The sequence below is a fragment of the Neophocaena asiaeorientalis genome, unplaced genomic scaffold (assembly GCF_003031525.2).
Source record: "Neophocaena asiaeorientalis asiaeorientalis breed wild unplaced genomic scaffold, Neophocaena_asiaeorientalis_V1.1 scaffold118, whole genome shotgun sequence".
Classification (NCBI taxonomy): domain Eukaryota; kingdom Metazoa; phylum Chordata; class Mammalia; order Artiodactyla; family Phocoenidae; genus Neophocaena; species Neophocaena asiaeorientalis.
In genome coordinates, this window is record NW_020175528.1 from 2,788,006 (window position 1) to 2,815,481 (window position 27,476).

Sequence of the window (27,476 nt, forward strand, 5' to 3'; positions counted from 1 at the left end):
AATGCAAGCCCCTTTCCTTTCCAATCACAACTTAGCAGCTGTGGGCACAAAGCCTTTTAAATTGGTACAACATTAATCAAAATATAAGGAAGAAAGCAAAAATAATTATGAATACATTTACAGAACTAACATCACTTGAATCGGGGTTTGCAGACTTTCTCACACTGCTGAAAAAGATGTTACTAAAAATTAAATTTCAGCAAAGCCAGCGTATTTCAATGGAAGGCAATAGTAATTTTAAATACATGCTCACGTTTCAAAGTTTGGAAAATATACACAACAATAAAACAGATAACAAATAGCAGCCATAATCCCACCTCTGAAAGGCAACTACCATAAATTTTTTTTTTTTTTCTTGCGGTACGCGGGCCTCTCACTGCTGTGGCCTCTCCCGTTGCAGAGCACAGGCTCCGGACACGCAGGCCCAGCGGCCATGGCTCACAGGCCCAGCCGCTCTGCAGCATGCGGGATCCTCCCGGACTGGGGCACGAACCCGCATCCCCTGCATCGGCAGGCGGACTCCCAACCACGGCGCCATCAGGGAAGCCCTACCATAAATTTTTGATATAACTTTCTTCAGTATTCTCCTTCTGCACTCTAACTTTTGATAAATGGTATTAATTAGAAGATATTTTCATAAAAAATGACAGTATATAACTTTTTCTTAGGTGATGAGCACATCTAAGTGCTTCGCCTATATAATCTCATTCAATTCATATCACAACTCTATCGGGTAAATGTTATTACTGTTCGCATCTTACACATGGCAAAACCGAGCTTTAGAGAGCTGAAGTAATTTGCCCAGTTAATCAACTGTGTAAATGGCAATGCCAGAATATGAAGTCAGGATCTTAGACCAGCAGACATGTTCTTAACTACTATGCTAATTTGTAAAATGTATTTGCCTTGAAATACAATAAATATATCCTCAAAATAAAACAAAATACATAATTGCTATTACAATAAATCCATATATAAAAGGATAACATTATACCAAAAGAATTACTTTCATATAGTACAAATTATATATCGTTGGGTCAGGTTTTTCCCCTTTTTAAAGGTTCTTTCTTTATTTAAATTTCAGTATTAAATTTACATTTATTTTTCTGGGTAGGTAGTAAACGTCCTCATTTTTTTATAACTATATAGTATTCCTTTACATTGTTACACCATAACTTATGTCACTAGTCACCTACTGATGGACATTTAGATTTCCTACATTTCTACACTGGTGACAGTAATCACATTTTAGTGACTCAATCCTCAGTGTTTGATCTGCTCTCTGACCACCTTGCCAGCTCTGTGTTGAAACACTTTCCCATATCCTTCTCTCATCTAGGTCCACTGGCCCTCCCATCCGTTCTTCAAAGACAGGCTCTCCTGCCTCAGGGCCTCTGCACATTCTGTTCTCTCTGCCTGGAACTTTCCCCAGCAGTTAACACTCCTTCCTTCAGATCTTTTCTCAAATGTCACTTTCTCAGGGAAAATGGTCCTTCTCCCACTACCCAGACTAGGTCAGGAGTCTCCAGTTAATGCTCTCCTACCTTCTCCTTTCATAGTACACATCTGGTTGTCATTATTTATTTGTGTGGTTATCAGATTGTGGCCCATCTCTACAACTGAAGAGTAAATGCCATGAGGGCAGGGACCCTATCTATTTTGTTTGTTTGTTTTTTGGCTGCACTGCACGCCTTGCAGGATCTTAGCTCCCTGACCTGGGATAGAACCCAGGTCCTCGGAGTGAAATCACTCCTAATTCCCTGGAGGTCCTAACCACTGGACCTCCAAGAAATTCCCAACCCTATCCATTTTGTTCACTTATTATATACCCAGTGTCTGGCACATGGTTGGAACTCAAGAAATATTTGTTTTTTGTTTGCTTTTTAAGAAATATTCATTAAATTAATTATGTACTCAATATTTTATTTATTTTCATGCTTTAATAATATATGATAATCTCATTTAATATGACGTGGTAGCAGAAAATAAGAAAACATATAAACATTGAACACATTCACACATCCGAAATGCCACTAAGCTACATAGCAGAATGTGTGTGTCACTTTCCTGTCATGAACAAAAAGTGTTTTGGAGCCAGCATTATATCTGTGTTCATTAATTTCAAAAAATGGGAAAAATTTTATAATAGGGTATATTTAATTTCACTGATGTTTAAGGTGAAAAGAACAGTAGGCAAAAGTTAATCTTCTTTTTTTTTTGGCTGCCCCAGGTCTTAGTTGCAGCACACGGGATCTTCGTTGTGGCACCTGGGTCTTTAATTGCAGCATGCGGACTTCTTAGTTGCGCCACGCAGACTTCTTAGTTGCGCCACGCAGACTTCTTAGTTGTGGCACGCACTCTTAGTTGAGGCACGCGGACTTCTTAGTTGCAACATGAGAAATCTTTATTGTGGCATGCATGCAGGATCTAATTTCCTTACCAGGGACTGAAGCCGGGCCCCCTGCATTGGGAGCGCAGAGTCTTACCCACTGGACTACCAGGGAAGTCCCAAGAGTTAAAATTTACAAGCTGCCCTTCTAAGAAACCATCAACATCTTACACTTAAAAAGAAAAAGATAATTGCTTTTATGTTCATTGCTCACCTTTTTTAAATTGAAAAAAAATGTGTCCAGGTTTACATAAGCTTTCACCCAGGACGCTACACAATGATAAAAACTGGTTAATACTACAAGCAATCAGTAACAACTTTTAACAGAGTCTTCCACATATGTGCAGGGAAATTACGAATAATGTTGTCTGAGCACTACTTATTGGTTCACTTATTCAGTAAATACTGATTGACTGCCTGCTGCTTGTCAAACAGTAGGCTGAGCATTAAAGATACTTCGAGAAACAACGAGACGGTCCCTGTTTTCATGGAGCCTACATTTTAACTCTGAAGGTAGGCATTCAACAATGTTTCCCAATTAACTATGTAATTACAATCACTATAAGTGCTACTATAGAGGCAAAAAAAAAGATGCAAAGGGAGCACGTACAACAAGGGTCTGGAACTCTGGTGGTTTTAAAGAAGATTCCTCTGAGGAAGTGAAGTTTGAGCCGAGCTCAACAGACAAACAGAGTAAACCACTGGCAAAGAGAGAGGGGGACCTCACAGCCAGAGGGTGCAAACATGACAGGGGAATGCTCAGAGGAAGAAAAACATATAGCAAGTTCCAGTAGCTAAAGGAAGATCTATGTACCTGAAAACAAAGGGCAAGACGAGGAAAGACTGAGAGATAAGGTTGGAGGCCCAATCATGCAGGACATTACTTTTTTCTTTTCTTTTTAATTAAATTAGGGGGAAGCCTTGGAAAGATTTTTAAGAGCCGAACATCTGAACCAGAGATACTAAATTACATTCACCAAAGATTAAGTACAAATTACATGCATTCTAATTCTTTAAAAACTGGTAATATCACCTATAATATTCTGTAATTCTTTGGTAACTGAAATATTCACTCACTTCCTGACTATACCAGGTAAGTGTATATTCATCATCTACAATTCATTTATCTAACAAACACCTTATCCTATTAGAACAAAACTCAAAGCTCAGAAATAAGCCAAAAAAAAAAAAAAAAAAAAAAGTCCCCAGCTCTCAAATTAGCTTCCATAAAACCTATGCACTTGTCAGTAACTCAAGTACACAGGCCTTTGTTCACTTGATTTTATTTAACATAAAATTCTCGGTAAATTTGCTTATCTTGATTTTCAGGGAGCAAATGGGTTAGGAGGCACTGCTATAGGTGAGTACATTGACAAAGTAATTGACAACTGGCAGCTTAATACTAAGGAAAACTAGACATATTATATTTTACCAAGTAAATTCACTGAAACAGAATTTCCCCCGGGAGTTCCCTGGTGGTCCAGTGGTTAGGACTCTGCACTTTCACTGCCGTGGCCCGGGTTCAATCCCTGGTTGGGGAACTAAGACCCCGCAAACCATGTGGCACCGCAGGAAAAAAAAAACAAAAAAAATCCTCCCTCATTCCCTGGCAAAACCACATTAATGACATGGTCTTATACGAGCTTTCACAATAAAACCTAATGAATATTATTGTTTAAAACATTTTTCATAGATCATAACATTTATTATTTGTTCTTAATTACAGAAAACAAAAGTTAAGAGAGAAAACTTATTTCTGCCCTGACCAAACAAGCAACATCAGAAGTAATTACCCAAATTTGGAAAAAAATCACATTTCAAGATCCTGCCAAGAACCGAATAGAAAGCTTCTTTTATCAAGTGGTACAAGCCAAAATTGAAACCATTAATCAGTTTATGCATAATGCATGGATTAGATCACCTGTTGTCCATATGCTCTTTAGCAAAGTCTTGTTTCCAGATAAATGTAGCTCTAGATAAGTAATACAAATGTTAAGATCTATCCCTACTTGATACATCACAACAGACTAGATGAGTTTTTAAAACATCATTTGGGTATTAATATAATTTACAGACAAAGTATTGTACAAAAAATGATGCAAGTGTAAAATGTTCAATTCACCTAAGGGTCCAAGAAGAAAAGAAAAATGGAGGCAATCAAAAGGAAGCAACTGATTATATAAAATAGGTAAGTAATGAGAACCTACTGTACAGCACAGGGAACTCTACTCAATGCTCTGTAGTGACCTAAATGGGAAGGAAATCTAAAAGATTGGGCATATGTATATGTATAACTGATTCACTTTGCTGTAGAGTAAAAACTAACACAACATTGTAAAGTAACTATACTCCAATAAAATTAATTTTTAAAAAAGCTAAAAGAAAAAGGAAGCAATCAGTGAAGAAAACAGTACAGTTTCTAATCCTCACTTAAAACAGCACTGTTCTTATATAAATACTTCATCTATATCCAAATGGAAATGAAACAATTTTATATCCAGCATCATCACAAGAGCTACTTACTATATAATTACCCCAAATAACCTACAGAATAGCTATTACCTCCATTTTACAGGAGGGAAAACTGAGTCAGCTTAAATAACTTGCACAAGGTCATATACAACCAAAATTTGCAATAAAATTACTACATACATGTTCCATGATATCATAAAAAGATGAGTTCCAAGCAGTTTTAATTTTAAAGTAATTTAAGATTTTAAAAACACTTAAGAAAGTTTGTATTGTATATAAATGGCGAAGAATATAAACTATTATATAGTTTAAAATGATCTAAAATCAACTTCTGTATACTTCAATAAAAGTTAATTAAAAAAACTAACACATTGTGAATCAACTCTACTCCAATAAAAATTAATAAAAAATTAATTAATTAATTAAAAGAGACTTCTAGAAAAATGGCAGAGGGTAAGAACATTTGTCTTGGGACTTCCCTGGAGGTCCAGCGGTTAAGACTCCACGCTCCCAATGCAGGGGGCCCAGCTTCAACCCCTGGTCAGGGAACTAGATCTTGCACACCACAACTAAGAGCCTACATCCCGCAACTAAAGAGCCTGCATGCGACAACAAAGATCCCGCGTGACGCCACTAAGACCCAGCACAGCCAAATAAATAAATAAATATATTTTTTTAGAAAAAGAACATTTGTCTTATTTATATGAGCCCTCTATCAACTTAGAGCTATCACATATTTTTAATTTGATTTCTTTAACACTGGTTTAAAAATAAATTAATTTTTAAAAAGAAGATAGCCAGAAAGTACAAAAAGGTGTACAGCGAAATGTTATTCTCCTGATGTTGTTGGCCCATCTGCCTATTTCCCATCTGCCCCATTTATACCCCTGCATGGACAGTCAAAGTACTTTGTTTCTACTGTATCTGCCCCAGATTTCTTTTAAGCACATACAAGCAATACAAAACACTCTCGTTTTCCCATTTTTAAAAAAGCTGAGGGGCTTCCCTGGTGGCGCAGTGGTTGAGAGTCCGCCTGCCGATGCAGGGGACACGGGTTCGTGCCCCGGTCCGGGAAGATCCCACATGCCGCGGAGCGGCTGCGCCCGTAAGCCATGGCCGCTGAGCCTGCGCTCCGCAACGGGAGAGGCCACAACAGTGAGAGGCCCGCGTACCGCAAAAAAAAGAAAGAAAGAAAGAAAGCTGTGAATTTCTGAGTATGAATTTTGTAATCTGCCATATCACTTGTTTGAAAGAGCTTTCCAGTTGATTCTCTTGGGGCTTCTCTGAAAACAGTCAGATCATCTGTAAGCAATGATTACTTTACCTCTTCAGCCACTTTATATACTTCTATCATTCTTTTCTCTGATTGCACTGGCTGATTTCTGCAGTACAATGTTAAATAATAGTGGTGAGTGGTAATAACAGACATTCTTTCTTATTATTCTTTAATCAGACTGTTCCTTTAATGATACTTAATGAAAAATATATCCATAGGTGCTGAAAGGGCATCTGATAAGATTCCATATGCATTCTTCATAAAATATAATCTTACTAAATATTAATCATTTTCTCTTATTAAATGTTTATAATGAGAATTTAACAAGACTGTATAATGAATGCATGTTAAATCTTATCAAATCTTCTGAAAGCATATTTTAGCATTTGCTTAAAAGGCATTAGTAGTCAAAATTAATAATAATTACTAATAAATACTTAAAGTGTTTTCTTATTGATAGAACTTATTTGTAAGAGTACGGCCCCAGTTCCTCTTTAGATGGGCAACCCTTTGACAACTTTATTTTTCCTATGGTAACCTGACAGCTTAGACTTGTTACCTCTTCTGGAGGTAGTTTTTGGTAGTTTATATTTTCCTGGATAATCATCCATTTTGTTTAGGTTCTCAATTTATCTGCTCCCAGGCTGATATTATTCAGCCTTAAAAAGGAAGGGAATTCTGACACATGCTACAACATGAATGAACCGTGAGGACATTCTGCTAAGCAAACTAAGCCAGTCACAAAAAGACAAATACTGTAATTCTACTTACATGAAGTACTCAGAGTAGAGGCAAAATCACAGAGTCAGAAAGTATACCGAATGGTGGTTGCCAGGGGCTGGGGGACAGGGGATGGAAAAGGGGGACTGCTGTTTAATGTGTATAGAGTTTCAGTTTTACAAGATGAAGAGTTATAGATATGATGAACTACATACTAAAAAAGGCTTAAAGTGGTAAATTTTATGTTATGTGTATTTTACCCACAATAAAAAAAATTTCTTTAATGGATAGACAATAAAGTAGGGGATGAGCAAAAACAAAAACAAAAAACTTTACACGGAAAAGTAAGCAAAACAGCCACACAAATTCTAGAAAATACAGAGTAAGGATTAGACCCGTCTAATTATTAAAACCAGTCATAAAGTTACAACAGTTAAAATGTTATATACTGTAAATGCAAAAGCGTATAGATGGATGGACCCAAAAAACAAGTGCAAGAATAGATTTAAATCTACAAAGAAATTTAGTATATATCAAAGTTGACACTTCATATTAGTTAGGTATAAATGGTTTAGGTAGATTACTCAATAAATAGCAATAGGATACAAGACAATTGAGTAATCATCTTAAAAAAATTAATTGGAGGGCTTCCCTGGTGGCACAGTGGTTAAGAATCCGCCTGCCAATGCAGGGGACATGGGTTCAAGCCCTGATCCGGGAAGATCGCACATGCCGTGGAGCAACTAAGCCTGTGCGCCACAACTATTGAGCCTGCGCTCTAGAGCCCGCGAGCCACAACTACTGAGCCCACGTGCTGCAACTACTGAAGTCCGCGCATCTAGAGCCTGTGCTCCATAACAAGAGAAGCCACTGCAATGAGAAGCCCACACAGCTCAATGAAGAGTAGCCCCCACTCGCCACAACTAGAGAAAGCCCCACACACAGCAACAAAGATCCAACGCAGCCCAAAACAAATAAATACAATAAAATAAATTTATATAAAAAAATTAATTGGAGCCATAATTTGTACCTTGTTTGAAACAAATTCCAGACGGATCAAAAAATCCAATGCAATTTTTTAGGTGTTAGAAGAAAACATGGGAGCTTGATTTTTTAATCTGTGTGGAAACCTCTTCTAAAATATGAACCCAAACCCAGGATTCATCAAAGGAAGAAAACTGATATGACTACATTTTTTTATATTTAAAGAAAACACCACAATGCAAGTCATAAGAAAAATAAACTGGAAAGTAGTATTTGCAATTCACATTCCAAAAAAAGAGTTAATTTCTAACCTATGAAAGCTCCTATAAATAAACAGAACATAAATAGATCTAAAGAAAAATGGGCAAAAGATACATAACAGAAAACACAAATGGCTTTTAAACATAAAATATATTCAACCTCTCTCATAAGAGAAATACAAAATAAAGCTGTAATACACAAGATCAAAAATATTGACACTGGTATACTGTACTGAGAAAAAGGAGGGAAAACAGACTTTATCATACTTGCTGGTGGTAGAATAAATAGGTACAATCTTTATGCAGCGTAACTTCACCATATCTATGAAAATTATACATGTATATATCCCATGAGGTTTTTTTCTAGGGTCATGTGAAACCATAGATATAAAGGATACTCACTATGGTGTCACTTTTATAGCAAAAGTTAAGACAAACCCTGTTTACCAATATTAGACTAAACAAATCATGGCCTAAAACAAGAAATAAGGGAGCGCATTGTGAACTAATAAAGAATGACCTCCAATGTAAACCTTTCAGTGAAAGGAAGCAAGTTAAAGAGAAGTACGTGAAGCATACTAGCATTTGTATAAAAAGACTACCTCCCAGGCAAGGAACTGGCTGGACATATGGCAAAGAGTGGGAAGAACACATTTTTCTTTTCTTTGATCAATTTTAATGAAATAATAAGATGAGCTACTTACATCCTTTATACATTCTGTATTTTTCCCACAAACACAAAGTACCTATGTAACACACCAATTTAATTTTTAATTCTGTATTTTCCTTCATACAGAAACAATACTTCTGGACTTCCCTGGTGGCGCAGTGGTTAAGAATCCACCTGCAAATGCAAGGGACACAGGTTCGATCCCTGGTCCGGGAAGATCCCACATGCTGTGGAGCAACTAAGTCTGTGGGCCACAACTACTGAGCCTGCAAGCCACAACTACTGAGCCTGTGCACCACAACTACTAAAGCCCACGTGCCCTAGAGCCCACGCGCCGCAACTACTGAGCCCACGTGCCTCAACTACTGAAGCCCACATGCCTAGAGCCCGTGTTCTGCAACAAGAGAAGTCACCACAATGAGAAGCCCATGCACTGCAATGAACAGTAGCCCCTGCTCACCGCAACTACAGAAAAGCCCGAGGGCAGCAATGAAGACCCAATGCAGCCAAAAAGAAAAAAGAGAGAGAGAGAGAAACAATACTGCTTTCAAAAAATAAGTAGAAATAATATCTGAAGTACAGAGTCAGGGTATGGTTTTTGTAACATTTTAGATAGAATCCTCGCTTAAGGAGCTTGAAAAACCAGAATTATTGTATTCTAATCAAATCCTATGTAAAGAAAAGCCTTTTTCTACAAAAAGGTAGAGAACTAAACAAGACCAAATTCACCATATCTGACACACAGTGCAATGTAGCGACATGTGGGATTCCAAGATAAAATTACAGGAACACAGGTTTTAAAAAGCCAGAAGATGGCACTATTACTTCACTAAAGTCTCACTGGTACCTACATCTAAGTCTCTCAAGGTCTTATTAAGAGATGCGTTTTTCCTTTTCTCTATGTCTCTGTCCTGTTGCCCTTCTGCATTCGTGCCTATATTTACCTATCCTTCTACTCTTCACCCAAGATACGAAACTGAAATAAACATGAGTGGAAAAGGAAGACAGAAGAAATTCCTGAATTTATAACAGTACTATTTTAAGTGAATACAACATATTTAAAACGTATTATAAGGTTCCTTTTGCTTTAAAATCGTAGTTGATTTACAATTTTATATAAGTTTAGGTATACAATATAGTGATACACAATTTTTAAAGATTATACTCCATTTATAATTATTATAAAATATTGGCTCTATTCCCTGTGATGTATAATATATCCTTGTAGCATATTTATTTTTATACACATTAGTTTGTACCTCTTAATCCTCTAACACTATTTTGCCCCTTCTCCCTTTCCTCTCCCCACTGGTAACCACTAGTTTGTTCTCTATATCTGAGTCTGGTTCATTTTTGTTATATTCACTAGTTCATCTTTTAGATTCCACATATAAATAATGTCATATAGTATTAGTTTTTCTCTGTCTGACTTACTTCACTAAGCATAACACCCTCCAAGTCCATCCATGTTGTTGCAAATGGAAATTGTTCATTCTTTTTAACGACTGAGTAGTATTCCATTGAATACGTGTACCACATCTTCTTTACCCACTCATCTGTTGATGGACACTTAGACTGCTTCCATATCTTGGCTATTGTAAATAACGCTCCTATGAACACTGGGGTTCATGCATCTTTATGAATTAGTGTTTTCCATTTTCTTCAGATATATACGCATGAGTGGAATTGCTGGATCATATGGTGGTTCTATTTTTATTTTTTTGAGGAACCTCCACACTGCTTTCCACAGTGGCTTCACCAATTTACACTCACAGTGTACAAGGGTTCCCTTTGCTCCACATCCTAGCCAACGTTTGTTATTTGTGGTCTTTTTGATGACAGCATTTCTGACAGGTTGAGGTGATAGCTCGTTGCGGTGTTGATTTGCACTTCTCTGATTATTAGCAACGCTGAGCATCCTTTGGTGTGCCTGGTGGCCATCTATACATCTTCTTTGGAAAAAATGTCTGTTTGGATCTTCTGCTTATTTTTTGATTGGGTTGTTTGTTCTTAAGATTGACATGTATGAGCTGTTTATATATTTTGCGTATTAATCCCTTACCAGTCATATCATTTGCAAATATTTTCTCCCATACAGTAGGTTCTCTTTTCATTTTGTTGATGGTTTCGTTTGCTGTGCAAAAGCTTCTAAGTTTAATTAGGTCCATTTGTTTATTTTTACTGTTGTTTCCTTTGCCTTAGGAGACAGATCCAAAAATATGTTACTACAATTTATGTCAAAGAATGTTCTGCCTGTGTTTTCTTCTAGGATTTTTATGGTTTCCAGGCTTGCATTTAGGTCTTTAATCTATTTTGAGTTTATTTCTGTACATGGTGTGAAAAAATGTTCTAATATCTTTCTTTTACATGTAGTTGTCCATAAGGTTCTTTTGTTAAATACGAAAACACAGGTTTATATCCATTCTCTTTTGAAACTACACTAAAATGAAGCTAAAGGACTAAAAAAGGATAAAACCATCCAAAAAATATACATATTGGTACTACCCTGGTGGTCCAGCAGTTAAGACTCCATGCTCCCAATGCAAGGAGCCCGGGTTCCATCCCTGGTCAGGGAACTAGATCCCGCATGCCACAAGTAAGAGCCCACATGCCACAACTAAGACCCAGCACAGTCAAATAAATAAATAAATATTTTTTTAAAAACATATACATATGTAGCATGAAAGGAAACATCAGGGACATAAATACAGCTCACTGAAGCTAGACAGAGGGTAGCTGAACTTGGCTTGGTAAAACAGAACAAGCCAAACCCTATGCATGTGAGGGCAGGTGAGGGTATGAAACCAATAAGCTGCAAACACAACAGAAAGGCTTAAGAATGGAGACATCTGGGTCGGGGCTGAAAATAGGAATATCGGTTGAAAGGCTGTATAAGGAACAGGTTTCACCCAGAAGCCTTATCATGTAGCCAAGAAACTGCTTCTCCTGCACCCTAGCAAGAGACAAGTGATTTGTCTTAAGACACTAAACTAGGATGTAGAAACCAGGTACACACAGGGGTTGTGTGTCACAGCATACCACAAAGAGATTAAGTTAAGATTCACATGCTGAACAGTGGACCCCAGCCGTCTTCCCCAAATCAGCTTCTAGAACACAAGCCAATCAAGCAGGAGACTACGAGATTCCTCCATAGGGAATCTGACCCAAGAGAAGAGACCCTCAATCACTCCATCACCCTGTATTAAGACTTGCAGTTAACAACTCCCCACGGACAGAGTTTTTACTGTCTCACTCTTTACACAGATGGCCAAAGTTTACTGAACAAATAAGGAACGTCTCTAACGTGAAATAAAAAGACCGAATTAACAAAACAGAAGAAGGAAAAGAAAGGAAGGAAGGAAGAGGAAAGAAAGAAAAGAAGGGGAGAAAGAGAAAGAAAGCAAAGGAAGAGTGGGAAATCTACAAACTATAACAAAAAGCTTTTTAAAATTAGAAAAAAATAAGAATCACAAATCTAGGATGTCCAACTAAAAGGGAATTTCAGAAAAAGAAAAGAGAAAAGAAGGAAAGAAATTATACCCCCAAAAAATATTTGTTTCTGGTAACACAGTGAACTAAAGGGTCTGTAAACTTCACCTTAACAAATATCTAGAAATGTTGGATACATTAAAATACATATTCTCTCAAATGCTGAGCTCACAAGAAAGCAAAGTTTTCAGCTGCCATGGAGGAATTCGTCAACACAAATAACCAAAACTTTTAACTTTTAATGGCCTTAAAGTGACAAGAGACAAGGCTTTGGGAATCACATGAAGTGAAGAGTTGGAATTAAGGTCCCCACTCCCTTTCTTTTTTTTTTTTTTCCACCCCGTTTCAAACATTCTCAGTGAAAGGATGGACTAGGGGAGGAGAAGGAAATCAACCACCAGCAAAGACAAGAAAATGTCTCTATCTAGCTCTGGAAACTAGGGGAAAAAGAGGTCTCCTAAAAATCCTCAGATTCAGGTATCATAATGATCTCCAATTAAAAAAAAAAAATTCATCCAGACACAGCAAAACACTAAAAATAAAGAGATCTTAAGAACAAGCAGAGAATGACACCAAAGGCACAGGCAGCAGAAGACAAAACAGACAAATAGAACTTCATGAAAAATTTAAAATTCTGTGCATCAAAAGACACTATCCACAAAGTAACAAAGCAACCCATAGAACAGGAGAAAATATTTGCAAATCATACATCCAACAAGGGATCAATATCCAGAATATGCAGAGAACTCTTAAAACTCAACAACCAAAAAAAGAAAAAAAAAACAAAACCAAACAACCCGATTCCAAAATGGGCGAAGGACTTGAATAGACTTTCTTCCAAAGAAGATGTACAAAAGGCCAACAAGTACATGAAAAGATACTCAACATCACTAATCATTAGAAAAAGACAAAATAAAATCACAGTAAGGTTCTATCTCACACCCATTAGAATGGCTACTCTCAAAACAAGAAGCGTTGACAAGGATGTACAGAAGTCGAGACTTTTGTGCACTGCCAGTGGGGATATAAAATGGTACAGCTAGTGTGGAGTTTAAACAGTATGGAAGTCCTGAAAAAATTCACACTAGAATTACCATGTGATCCAGAAATTCCAATTCTGGATATATACTCGAAAAAACTGAAAGCAGGGTCTCAAAGAGATATTTGTACACCCATGTTCACGGCAGCATTATTTACAACACCTAAAATTTGGAAGTAACCCAAGTATCCATAGACAGATGAATGGATAAGCAAAATATGCTACATATACACATACAATGGAATATTATTCGACCTTAAAAAAGAAGAAAATAATGACACGTACTCTAACATGGATGAACTCTGAGGACACTATGCTTAGTGAAATAAGCCCATCACATAAAGACAAATACTGTATGATTCTATGATTTATATGACTACTTAGAGTAATCAAAATCATAGAGACAGAAAGTAGAATGGTGGTTGTCAGGGGCTGGAGAAGGGGAAAATGGGTGCAGAATTTCAGATTTCAAGAAGAAGAGTTCTGGAGATGATGGTGATGATTGCACAACAATATGAATGTACTTAATGACACTGAAGTGTATCCTTTAAAATGGTTAACACAGTAAACTTTATGTTATGTGTATTTTACTACAATTTTTTTAAATTGGGGGAAAAAACACAGGCAGAGAGAAAAACAGATTATCTACAAGCAAATGACAATTAGACTGCAGAAGACTTCTCAACAGCAGCAAAAGCAAAAACACAGTGAATATCCTCAAGGTGTTAAGGGAAAACAAAAGCAAACTAGAATTCTAAACTATTTTAGAATAGTTTTCACCTAAAAATAAGCGTGAAATAAAAGACATTTTCAGTGAGTTTACCTTCAACAGACATTCAATAAAGAGGCATCCAAAGGATATACTTCAGGAAAATGGAAAACTAAGCTGAAAATGCAAAAGAAATTCAAGGAAGAGAAATAAAAACGTTAAGATTATATATAAACATACATCATCTGTATGACAGTTATACTGAATAATTTTAGAAGATGAAGAAAGTGGGGGAAAAAACAGGAGGAAATATGCCTGGACAACAATAATATAAGAAGGGAGGCATTTGATCAGAATTAAAGAATTCAAAGGGCCTTGTGCTGTTTAGAAAATACTGTGTTAAATTAAATATGCTCACTAAAAATGTAAAGGCAACCACTTAAAGGATAAAAGAATTATCAAAAGCTGGTAGGATAGAAAAACAGAAGCAGCACAGAAAAAGCAGTATAAATGGATGGTAGAAAGAAATGCAAATACATAAATAAACTCGTTAGTTAAAAAGACTGTCACATTGGGTTTAAAATAAACAATAAAATGGAAAACAAAATCCAACTGCTCTTTGCAGTATCTAACACATACCTCCACAGAAAGTAACAGAATGAAAAAAGACAATGTGACTCTATAAACACACAAATGGTCTTCACAGTAAGAGCATTATAGAGGATAAAGAGGATATAACGATTAAAGGTTCTTTTCAGCAGGAAGACACAAATATTCTAAATTTGAATGTATTTTATAACAGTTCACAAATGTATAAAGAAAAAAAAGGGCAAATTTACAAGGAGAAACTGAGAAATCTACAACTATAAAAGAGATTTTAACATACACCTCTCAGTAATGATGAGTTGAACAGACAAAATAAGAAAGTCAGTAAGGGTATACACAAAATTTCATCAACACAATTAGTAAGTGTGGTCTAAGAGACATATGTACCAACCTGCCCCCAAAATGGGAGAATACACATTGTTTTCCAAAGAATTCTCTTCAAAACAATGCCTCATTTGATGTGGTCAGTATAACCCTTACACCAAAGCCAGATAATAGGAACAATATGTTAAACTACAGTCGAGTTTAACTTACGTACAGCAACAAAATCAATACAGAAAAACACAAAAATCAATAAACACTAGGAGGATTACAAGGGTAAAGAAAGTCCAATAGTAGGAAAGATTAAATACTTAATAATAAATTACAAGAAATGTATAAAAACTTGTATGAGGGAATTGAAAACATACGTCTACACAAAAGCCTGCGCACGAATGTTCGTAGCAACATTATTATAATAGCCAAAAAGCGTAAACAAACCCAATGTCTACCAACTGATGAATGGATAAATAAAAAGGACTATATCTATACAACGGAATGCATATTATTTGGCAATAAAAAGGAGATGAAGTATTGTTACGTTACAGTATGTATAAACCTAGAAAATATTACACTAAGTGGAAGAAGGCAGTCACAAAATGCCACATGTTGTATGACGGAATTTAAATATGATTTAGATATTATACATGAATAGTTCATTTATATGAACTATTCAGAGGAGGCAAATCCAAAGAAACATAAAGTAAATTAGTAGTTGCCCAGGGCTGGAGGGAGAAGGGAATGAGGAGTGACTGCTAAAGGGCACAGGTTTCTCTTCGGGTTACTAGGAATGTTCTGGAATTAGGTGGTGGTGATGGCTGCACATCTCTGTGAATATACCAAAAACCACCAAATCATATACTTTAAAAGGTAAAGTTTATGATAATTATAATGCAATAAAGCTTTTTAAAAAAAAAAAAAACAAGGAAATTTTTCAATACTCCTAAAGATTTGAACAACGGAAAGACATACCCTGTTCTTGGATAAGACAATTGAACATTATAAGGATATAAATTCTCCCTAAGTTAATTTATAAATTCAATGTAATCCCAATAAAAATACTAACAACCCATTTTATAGAGTTAGACAGGTTGATATTAAAGTTGACATAGAGGGACTTCCCTGGTGGCACAGTGGATAAGAATCCACCTGCCAATGCAGGGGACACAGGTTTGAGCCCTGGTCCGGGAAGATCCCACAGGCCATGGAGCAACTAAGCCCGTGCGCCACAACTATTGAGCCTGTGAGCCACAACTACCGAAGCCCACGTGCCTAGAACCCACGCTCCGCAACAAGAGAAGCCACCGCAATGAGAAGCCCGCGTACCACAACAAAGAGTAGCCCCCGCTCGCCACAACTAGAGAAAGCCCACACGCAGCAACCAAGACCCAACGCAGCCAAATAAATAATTTTTAAAAAATTTTTAAAAATAAAGTTGACATAGAAAACAAACATGCAAGAATAACTAGGAAAGTACTGGAAAAGAAAAACTATGAATGGAAAATAACCTTACCAGATATTAAAATATGCTATACAGCCTCTGTAATTAAAACATTGTGGTACAGATGCACGAATAGGCCAGTAGACCAGTGGACAGAATAGAAAGTACAGAATTAGACCTAAATACAAATGGAAATTTAGTATATGACAAAGTCGGCATCCCCAATCATTGGGTAAAGATGGACTCTTTTCAGATTTTTAAAAAATTGTGGTAAAATACACGTAACATAAGGTTTACTATCTTAACCATTTTTCAGTTTAGAGTTCAGCAGCATCAAGTACATTGACACTGCAGTATAACCAACCTCCAGATCTCTTTTCACTGTGAAAGACTGCAACTACATAATCATTAAACAATAGCTCCACATTCACCCCTCCCCGTGGCCCTTGACAACCACCATTCTGCTTTGTCTCTATGAGTTTGACTGCTCTAAGTACTTCATATAAATGGAATCATACAGTATTTGTCTTTTTGTCACTGGCTTATTTCACTTATCATCAAGTTCCCAGGGTTCATCCATGTTATAGCATGTGTAAGAATTTTCTTCCTTTTTAAGGTTAAACAATATTCCACTGTATGTATATACTACATTTTGCTAATCCATTCATCTATTGATGGACACGTGGGTTGCTTCTATCTTCTATAAACATGGGTGTAAACATGAGTGTACAAATATCTCTTTGAGGCTCTGCTTTCGATTCTTTTGAGTATATATCCAGAAGTGGAATTGCTGGATCACATAGTAATTCTACTTTGAATTTTTTGAGGAACTTCTATACTGTTTTCAACACTGGCTGTACCATTTTATAAATTTTACCACCAACAGGGTAAGGGTTTCAATTTCTTCACCAACCAAGTTTCCAATCCTCACCAACACTTGTTATTTTGTTTTATTGGTTTTTTTTTTTTTAATAGGCGTCATCCTAATAGGTATGAGGTGGTATCTCACTGCGTTGTTTTGTTTGTTTGTTTGTTTTGGGGGGTACGCAGGTCTCTCACTGTTGTGGCCTCTCCCGTTGCGGAGCACAGGCTCCAGACGCGCAGGCTCAGCGGCCATGGCTCACGGGCCCAGCCGCTCCGCGGCATGTGGGATCTTCCCGGACCGGGGCATGAACCCGTGTCCCCTGCATCGGCAGGCAGACTCTCAACCACTGCGCCACCAGGGAAGCCCTCTCACTGCGGTTTTGACTTGCATTTCCCTAATGATTAGTGGATGTTAAACATCTTTTCATGTGCTTTTTGGCCATTTGTATATCTTCTTTGGAGAAATGTCTATTCAAGTCTTTTACCAATTTTTTTTTTTTGGCTGTGTTGGGTCTTCATTGCTGCACACAGGCTTTCTCTAGTTGCAACGAGCGGCGGGGGCTACTCCCCGTTGTAGTGCATGGGTTTCTCACTGCTGTCGCTTCTCTTGTTGCAGAGCACGGGCTCTAGGCACGCGGCCTTCAGTAGTTGTGGCACTCGGGCCCTGGGGGGTGCGGGCTTCAGTAGTTGTGGCACAGGTTCAGTAGTTGTGGCTCTTGGGCTCTAGAGCGCAGGCTCAGAAGTTGTGGTGCACGGGCTTAGTTGCTCCACGGCATCTGGGATCTTCCTGGACCAGGGATCGAACCCATGTCCCCTGCACTGGCAGGCGGATTCTTAAGCACTGCACCACCAGGGAAGTCCTTTTGCCAATTTTTGAATCAAGTTGTTTGGGTTCTGGTAGAAGTTCTTTATATATCCTAGATATTAACGCCTTATGAGACATATGATTTGCAAATATTTTCTCCCATACCATAGGCTGCCTTTCACCCTTAATGGTGTCTTTTGATGCAGACATTTTTAATTCTGATGTAGCCCAATTTATCTATTTTTACTTTTGTTACCTGTGCTTTTGGTATCATGTCCAAGAAATCACTGCCAAATCCAAAATCATAAAGATTCTTACCTATGTTTTCTTCTAAGAATTTAATACTTTTAGCTCTTAAGTTTAGGTCTTTGATTCATTTTGAGTTAATTGTCATATATGGTATAAAGGCCCAATTTTTTTTTTTTCACATGGATATCCAGTTTCCCCAACATCATTTGTTGAAAAGACCACCCTTTCCCCATTGAATGGTCTTGGCACCCTTGTCAAAAATAACTTGCCCATATATGCAAGGGTTTATTCTGGGCTATTATATTCCACTGATTTTTATGTCTGTCTTTATGCTAGTACCACATTGCTTGATTACTGTAGCTTTGTAATAAGTAGTGAAATTGGGAAGTCTGAGTCCGCCAGCTTTGTTCCCTTTCAGGATTATTTTGGCTATGTGAGGTCCCTTGAAATTCTTTATGAATTTTAGAACGGATTTTTGTTTCTGTTAAAAAAAAGAAATTGGGATTTTGATAAAGATTGCACTGAATCGGTACATCACTTTGTGTGGTATTGACATTTTAGCAATATTAAGTCTTCCAGTCTAGGAACACAAGTTGTCTATTTATTTGTGTCTTCTTTAATTTCAGCAATGTTTTGTAATATTCCATGTACCAGTGTTTTGCCTCCTTGATTAAGTTTATTCCTAAAGTATTTTATTCTTTTTTCCTTTCATGCTATCCTGAATGGAATTGTTTTCTTAATTTCCCCTTTGGATTGTTCACTACGTTAGTGTGTAAAAATGCAACTGATTCTTTTGTGTTGATTTTTTTATCCTGCAACTTTGCTGAATTTGTTCATTAATTCTAATAGGTTTGGGTATGTAGAATCTTTAGGGTTTTCTACATATAAAGATCATATTGTCTGCCAATGGAGAAAATTTTGCTTCTTCCTTTCCAATTCAGATGTCTTTTACTTCTTTTTCCTGACTAATTGCTCCAGTTAGGACTTCCAGTACTATGTTAAATAGAGTGGTGACTGCAGACATCCTTGTCTTGTTCCTGAACTTGAAGAAAAGCTTTCAGTCTTTCACAACTCAGTGTGATGTTAGCTGTGGGCTTCTCCTATAGGGCCTTTTTACATGTTGAGGTAGTTCCTTCTATTCCTAGTTTGTTGAGTGTTTTTATCATAAAGGGTGTTGAATTTAGTCAAATACTTTTCGGTATCAACTGAAAAGATGAACTTTTTAATACATGGTGCTGGGCAGTCATTCTGAAAAAGATAAAATTAGATCCATATCTCACACCATACACACAAATAAACTCCAAAAGGATTAGAGATCAAGATTTAAAAAATGAAAGTGGGCATCCATCAACTTAACCAAGGTAAACAAGGGTAAACAAGGTAAATATCACCAATGATAAAACATATTGACATGACGAAGCCCTTGATGAGCTCTGTGAAAGAAAGACACATCATTTTTTGTGGTATTTTTAGTAAAAAGGCATAACCACACTCCAATCATGAGACAACATTGGACAAAGTCAAATAAAGGATATTCTGGAAAATATATGATCGGTACTCTTCAAAAGTGTCAAGGTCATGTAACAAAGAAAAACTGAAGGCTGTTAGAGAATAGAGAATACTAAGGAGAAACAACTAAATGCAATATGGGAGCCCAGATAGGATCCTGGAACAGAAAAATGTCATTACAGAAAAAAATGATGAAATTCAAATTAAGGTCTGTAGTTTAGTTAATAATATTGTCCTGGTGTTAGTTTCTTGCTCCTGATAATTATGCAATGGTTATGAAAAGGTTAAATTAACATTAGGAAGTTGTATCTTTCCTGTAAGTCTCAAATTAGTTTAAAGTAAAAAAGTTTTAAAAAAAGAAATACAGCAATAATTATACCACTAAGAGTGATAACCATCAAAAGAACTAAAAGCAGATATGGTTAAAGGTAGTTTTACTAATTCGTGCTGTTAGAAATCAAGATAGTTCCCCTTGGGGAAGAGGTGTTCGTGACTGGAAAGGGCAGTAGGGTGCTGTTAATCGTCTGTTTCTGGATCTAGGGTGCTAGTTACACTGATGTGTTATTTAGTTAGTGAAAATTTGTCCAATTTTAGGTATCTATCATCTTTCAGTAAAAAAGCAGTTTTTAAAAACATAGTTTTACCTCTGGATAGTGAGATGAAAAATATGAAGATTCTTTTTCAGAAAATTTTAAATTGGTAACTGCCAAATATTAATACAAGAAGTCAGAAAGGCAAGCATGAGTCCCTAAGCCCAGAAGAATCCAGAAAGCACAACTTGTCTATTTTATTTCTCCATCGTCAGCAACCAATCTCCTATATTCCTCTTGAGAAAAAGTGGGATTTGTGCAAGATAACCAAGAGCTAAGACTAAGAGTAGATATAACAGGGGGTATCGGGCTTCCCTGGTGGGGAAGTGGTTGAGAATCTGCCTGCTAATGCAGGGGACACAGGTTCGAGCCCTGGTCTGGGAGGATCCCACATGCCGCACAGCAACTAGGCCCGTGAGCCACAACTACTGAGCCTGCGCATCTGGAGCCTGTGCTCCGCAGCAAGAGAGGCCGCGACAGTGAGAGGCCCGCGCGCCGCGATGAAGAGTGGCCCCCGCTTGCCACAACTAGAGAAAGCCCTCGCACAGAAACGAAGACCCAACACAGCAAAAATTAATTAATTAATTAACAGGTAGTATCTTCAAGGGAACTATCAGACACAACAAGATTCACACAGTAAGCACTAGATAATGTAAACTATGAGAGAGCTTCTGATATCGGACATAAAAATGTTACCAAACACACACTGGTTACTTAAGATAGATGTAGATTCAATGTGAAAAATTCATCTAAGTTGCTAGTAGTCACAACATGAAAAAGTTTTTCCAAACTTTCTTTAGCCTAGAAATCATTTTATTGACTGCTATTTGTTAGTTGCATACGTTCTTTTTCTTCCAGTTTTGAGATATAGCTGTCAAAAGCACTGCAGAAGTTTCGGTGGACAGCATGATCTGTCTACATACCTCATGAAGGGATTATCACAATAAGCCTAGTGAATATCCATCATCTCATACAGATACAAAACTAAAGAACCAGAAAACTACTGTTCTCCTTGTGATGACAGCTCTTAGGATTTCCTCTCTTAACAACTTCCGTACATAACATAGAGCAGTGTTCACTATATTTATCATGGTGTACATTACACCCCCAGTTTTGTTTTTTTTTTTTTGGCCGCACCATGCAGCATGTGGGATCTTAGCTCCCAGGGATCAAACCACACCCCCTACAGTGGAAGTATGGAGTCTTTTTTTTAAAAAATAAATTTATTTATTTTTGGCTGCATTGGTCTTTGTTGCTGCACGCGGGCTTTCTCTAGGTGTGGCGAGCGGGGGCTACTCTTCGTTGTGGTGTGCAGGCTTCTCACTGCGGTGGCTTCTCTTGTTGCGGAGCACGGGCTCTAGGTGCGCAGGCTTCAGTAGTTGTGGCACACGGGCTCAGGAGTTGTGGCTCGCTGGCTCTATAGAGAGCAGGCTTCAGTAGCTGTGGCACATGGGCTTAGCTGCTCAGTGGCATGTGGGATCTTCCCAGCCCAGGGATCGAACCCATGTCACCTGCATTGGCAGGCGGACTTTTAACCACTGTGCCACCAGGCAAGTCCCAGCATGGAGTCTTAACCACTGGATCGCCAGGCAGGTCCCACAAACTCATTCTTTAATAACAACATACTTGGCTCTTTTCAAAATAAAATGGAATCTGTTACATAAACTTATTATGCTTTTGAGTATTAAAGAAAAAAAAAGAAAGATTTCTCTTTTCCAAATACTTTCCCCTATTCTATCTTTCCCTGCACTTAGAATTCTTCAAGGGCTGAGGCTATGTCATGCTCTTCTGTCAGTTCAGTGGCTCACACAGTGCCTGTAACATAGTAAGCACTCCATATCTGTCAGCTGAGTGACTCACACACAGACCAGCTGGTGAGGAATCACCATTGCTCCATGCCTACTATCTGGCTGATGGTTCATATCATCTCTAAGAATAAGTAAGGTAAAAAATAAAGAGGGCGGGGGAGGCTTGAATTTAAAAGGCTAGTAAACAGAATAAGGGAGTTGGAAAGTAGTCAAAAATTAAAATCTAATTAGATCATTAAACATTTTTCCAGTGGGGAAGAAAATACTTTAAAGAAATACATGCATTTTAAAAACAGGGACTTCCCTGGTGGCACAGTGGTTAAGAATCCGCCTGCCGATCCAGGGGACTCGGGTTTGAGCCCTGGTCCGGGAAGATCCCGCATGCGGAGCAACTAAGCCCATGCGCCACAACTATTGAGCCTGTGTTCTAGAGCCTGCGAGCCACAACTACTGAGCCCACGTGCCACAACAACTGAAGTGCACGTGCCTAGAGCCCGTGCTCCACAACAAGAGGAGCCACCGCAATGAGAAGCCTGCGCACTGCAACGAAAAGTGACCCCCGCTCGTCACAACTAGAGGAAGCCCACGCGCGGCAACAAAGACCCACGCAACCAAAAGCTTATTAATTAATTTAAGGAAAAAACATGAAGGACTTCTCTAGTGGTCCAGTGGTTAAGACTCCACTTTTCCACTGCAGAGGGCACGGGTCTGGGAACTAAGATCCTGCATGCTGAGCAGTCCAGCAAAAAAACAAAACAAAACAAAAAAGATGATTCTGGCTGCAATGCTTAAGGATTGGAGACAGAAAAAGATCAAAGAAGGAAGGTCAAAAGGAAGCTATTATTGTAGAGGAAAGGAATGGAGGCCCGGACTATGGTAACAACAGTAGGAATGGCGAGAAACGGACATGGATTACCTTTTTGCTTCAGGTATCTCTACCATGAAAAATTCTCTTCAGACTGTATGGGGTTAAACGAGCACTGGTATCTTGCACAAAATGGGCATTTAATAAATTTAATCAATGAATTAATGGAAACCAAAGCTCAATATAGATGAGAAGATTCTAAAGAGAGTTCCTAACTGCTCTAAGGAAACCTTCAACAAGGTATATCACTCCCGATGAAATGTGCATGCAGCTGCTAGGGAAAGGGGATCCTGCCAACTATTGATCACTGAGTTAAATGTAACTCTAGACAAGATTTTAGAGTCATTACTGAGAGAAGTCTATGAACACAGAAAAAACAATAACCAGCCTATGCTCCTGGAAATCAGTATAGTTTCATTAAGGATGAGTAATGACAGATTAATGCTCTTTTTTTTTTTGACAGTTATTAAACAGATAGGATTTTTTTTAATGAAGTATATATAAAGTTACCTGGGTTTTAGGAAGGCAATTGTTAAAGTTCCTTATATTTTCCTTGTGAAAACCTAGAACTATGTGAGGTAGATAATGATAAATTAGCTAGATTTCTAATTAGCTGAACAACTTGAATCAAAGAATTAACAGGTTTTTAAAATTCAACATTATGAGGTCTCTAGCAGGGTGAGAGCTCTGCTCCTAGGCCCACCTAGTCAACATTTTAATAATATTTGTATGAAGGCTATGTCAGCATTATCAAAATTATAGTTTATCAAATCTATGGATAAACAAATAAGCTTTTTTATTGAATGACCAAATCAAGACTTTTTCTTTTTTTTAGAGTCAACAAACTGGAACCAATCTGACAAGATAAAATTTAATCGGGATAAATATCAAGTCCTACCAAAAAATATTCTATTAAAGAACTGGGAGAGCATGGACAAAACAACTCAAGAATGTTAGGTGACTACAAAATCAATAATGGGTAATGCACATAGCACTTAAATGCCAGGGACTATTCTAAATGCTTTACATATATGCATTCATTTATTCCTTAGAAGAACCCTATCAGATAGGTACTATGATAAACCCCATTTTACAGATGAGAAAACTGAGGCCCCAAAATGTTTACATAATTTACTCAAGGTCACCCAGCTGATAAACTGTAGAACCAGGATTTAAACCCAGGCAGGCTAGCCCCAGAGTTCGCCTTCTTGACAGGACATTATTGTAAATTAACAGTGCCACGTGATTGCCAAAGAAGCAAGTCTACCCTTAATCTTAAATCAGAGAGGTAACTTACGGTCTTCTCTACTGGTTAATATCTAATTATGGGTACTACACTTTTAAGAAGAATATGGATGAACTGACAAACCCACAAATGAGCCATAAGTAATTTGAGGAGGTGCAAATCATTAGAGGAGGTTAAAGACTGAGAATACTTTGTCTAGAAAAGAAACGAATCATGAGAGTATAGGAAGTATCTTCAAATATTTGAAAACCCACTACAGAGGGGACAGAACTAAAACCAGTGAAGATATAACTTCTAGTTCTGTAAAAGAAATAATTTTATAAAAATGAGAGTTGTCCAAATATCTTTGCCTCAGAAACTATGAATCTTCTCTCTAGAAAAATATACAAATGCACATAAAATTTCCAAGGGTTCACAAATCTACTTTTAATGTATTCATGCCCCATCCTTAGAATTACTTAACCCAGATTAAAACAGAAAAGATTCAAGTATGAAGAGGCAAATATATTTTATAATCTTTAAAACTGATTACAGCTTAAAACTTTATGATCTAAAAAGCACTGAACTTCATGCTTTCTAGTTTCCCCTAAGACACATTAAGATACATGTTACAATAAGAGCTTAAAATATCATGACAGGTTCAGAAAAAAAGTGAAATCAAGTTTGCCAAGCAACAATGTAAACCAACTATAAGTAAGTTCTGACTGTAAGTAATAATGGCTTACTATTTCATCTTTAAAAGAAACATACCTGGGGCTTCCCTGGTGGCGCAGTGGTTAAGAATCCGCCTGCCAATGCAGGGGACACGGGTTCAAGCCCTGGTCCGGGAAGATCCCACATGCCGCGGGGCAACTGGGCCCGTGAGCCACAACTACTGAGCCTGCGAGTCTGGAGCCTGCGCTCCACAACGAGAGGCCGCGACAGTGAGAGGCCCGCGCACCGCGATGAAGAGTGGGCCCTGCTCGCTGCAACTAGCGAAAGCCCTCGCATAGAAACGAAGACCCAACACAGCCAAAAATAAATAAATAAATAAATTAAAAAAAAAAAAAAAGAAACATACCTAAGTTTAAAGATTAAAAAATGAGGTGCTAATATACTACTCAATATCTAATATTTAATGCCCAAATTAGAAAGTTTCCCCCTCTGCCTTTAAGACTTCATCCTAAACTCTCCCTTCTCATCTTTTAGTCCCGATTGGTTGTTAAGGTTGACAAACTAAGAAACAATGTACTAGAAGTCAGAATACTAGGTTCTACTTCACTATTTTTGCCATGAATTTAATTTTGGCTTAGTCTGTTTCCTCACCACATTCTACAAACTTTCATACACCTAAATAGCCTTTAAAAATGGTGAAGTCCATATTAACAAATTGAAGGAGAAAAACCTATGATCATCTCAATCGATGCAGAGAAAACTTTCAACAAAATTCAACACCCATAGGTGAAGTGCAATGTAATATACGACTCGTGCATTATGAACATAAAGTATCAACAGCAAGAAAACAAAGCCAGTCTTTCTACAATGCTAAAAAAAGAAAAGCAAATGTATATTCACATTTCAATTCCTAATTACAAAAAGCAACCTTTGAATCCTTCAGGTTGTTTTAATGTATAATTTCCATCCACAAATGCTTTCCATATTAAGGATAAACACATCTGTGCACCCAATTTCAAGTTGTATTGAGGGGACATAGCTCACAGTTAAGAATTTTGGGTGCAAGGGAAAAACCTGAAGGTGCCAGTCGGAGGACACATTTCCAAGAGTTGGGGGGAAAAGCACATGATCACAAAATGGTAACGTGAAGTATTAAACACTTGAAACTTCTGTTTTCCCTCTTAAACAACTAGACAGAAAGAGAACTCCAAAATAAGAGTTTAATAAGTCTTGGGCCTTTATTAAATATAAGCACCACATTGCTGAAACTGCAACTGAACTGCCAGAACAGGGCTACAGACACCATGTCTGCCATGAGACTAGACTCTAGTTCCAGGCACAAGATGTTCTAATAAATAACAAATGCATCAAGAGCCAGCACAGAAGTGTGACAGAATCCGGGGTCTAGGCATTTGATTTTTCTCCGGGTGCTACTTGAGAATGGACACTGCCATTAAAGATTTATTACAGTAACAGGATAGTGATAAAGCTTTAGCTAAATTATAGGCCAACCAATGAAATGGAAAAGCAACATGCAATATCAGATCAATTAAATTATTTTCTGTATAATTTTGTACAGAGGTAGGGTCATGATTACACAGTACAGAGGACAGATGAATAACCTCAACTATACCTATTAGGTGAAGATGATTTCAAGCCATTAAGAGAAAAGAAAAGTGGCCCAGAAAAAAATTAGGCTATAGAAATCAAATGAAAAAACACAACACTAAGATTTGGGGGAGAAAGGGGAAGGAAGGGAATGAGCTACTGACTTACCAAAAAGAGAGCAAAGAAGTGGGACAGGGAGTCTGAGCCCTCAGGGCCAGAATGAGGAAAAGTATTCAAAGCCTCAAAGGGAGCTTCAGCAGTGAATACGGAAAGGGATGAGCCTGTTAACTGTTTCAACGGAAAAAGAGAAACAATACGGGGAACTTTTCTAAACCATCATTCACGGGGGTCAATTAAATGCCTAACTCAAGCAGGGCAGGGCAATTAATAGGAGGTGAGCTTTGTTCCAAATGGTGACACCGATTAGTCCATTTCCTCCTGGCAACACCCTCAATAGGTGGATACGATTTTACAGATGAAGAAACTGAGACCACACAACGCCAGGTAACAGAGACTGGTACCAGAGACGGAGCACTCATCCCCTTAGTTGCACTGTCTCCCTGCAAGAGCCTATAAAAATCTTTACCCTTTTCTGTGGAGAGAGACCTTGGCTCTCCGGAATTTCTCAAAAGAGTCTGGGCCCCAAAAGTGACCCTCTACTTGAGAGAAAAGTTCCCTTATAGAGGCTACGAGGCTCTTCCAAGCGCACGAGGCTTTGGAACTCTGAAATACACCTGGTAGAGATGGAAAACCAGACATAGAAGCCATGCTTCTCCCCTGAAGATACCGAGAAAGTAGAAAGCAGCCCTTCCTCTCTTCCACGAGGCGTGACTCAGGGACGGTGCCTCCCCCAATTCGCTCTGTGTGTCTGTGTGTGGCTGGGGGGCGGAGACCGGGGGGGGACC

The 27,476-nt window shown here is 37.8% G+C and overlaps 1 protein-coding gene across 5 annotated transcripts in view; it reads right to left on the bottom strand.

The window, feature by feature from the left end:
* The window catches only part of TFDP2 (transcription factor Dp-2), a 157,366-nt gene that overhangs the window by 129,413 nt on the left and 477 nt on the right, over positions 1-27,476 (bottom strand). The window lies entirely within an intron of this gene.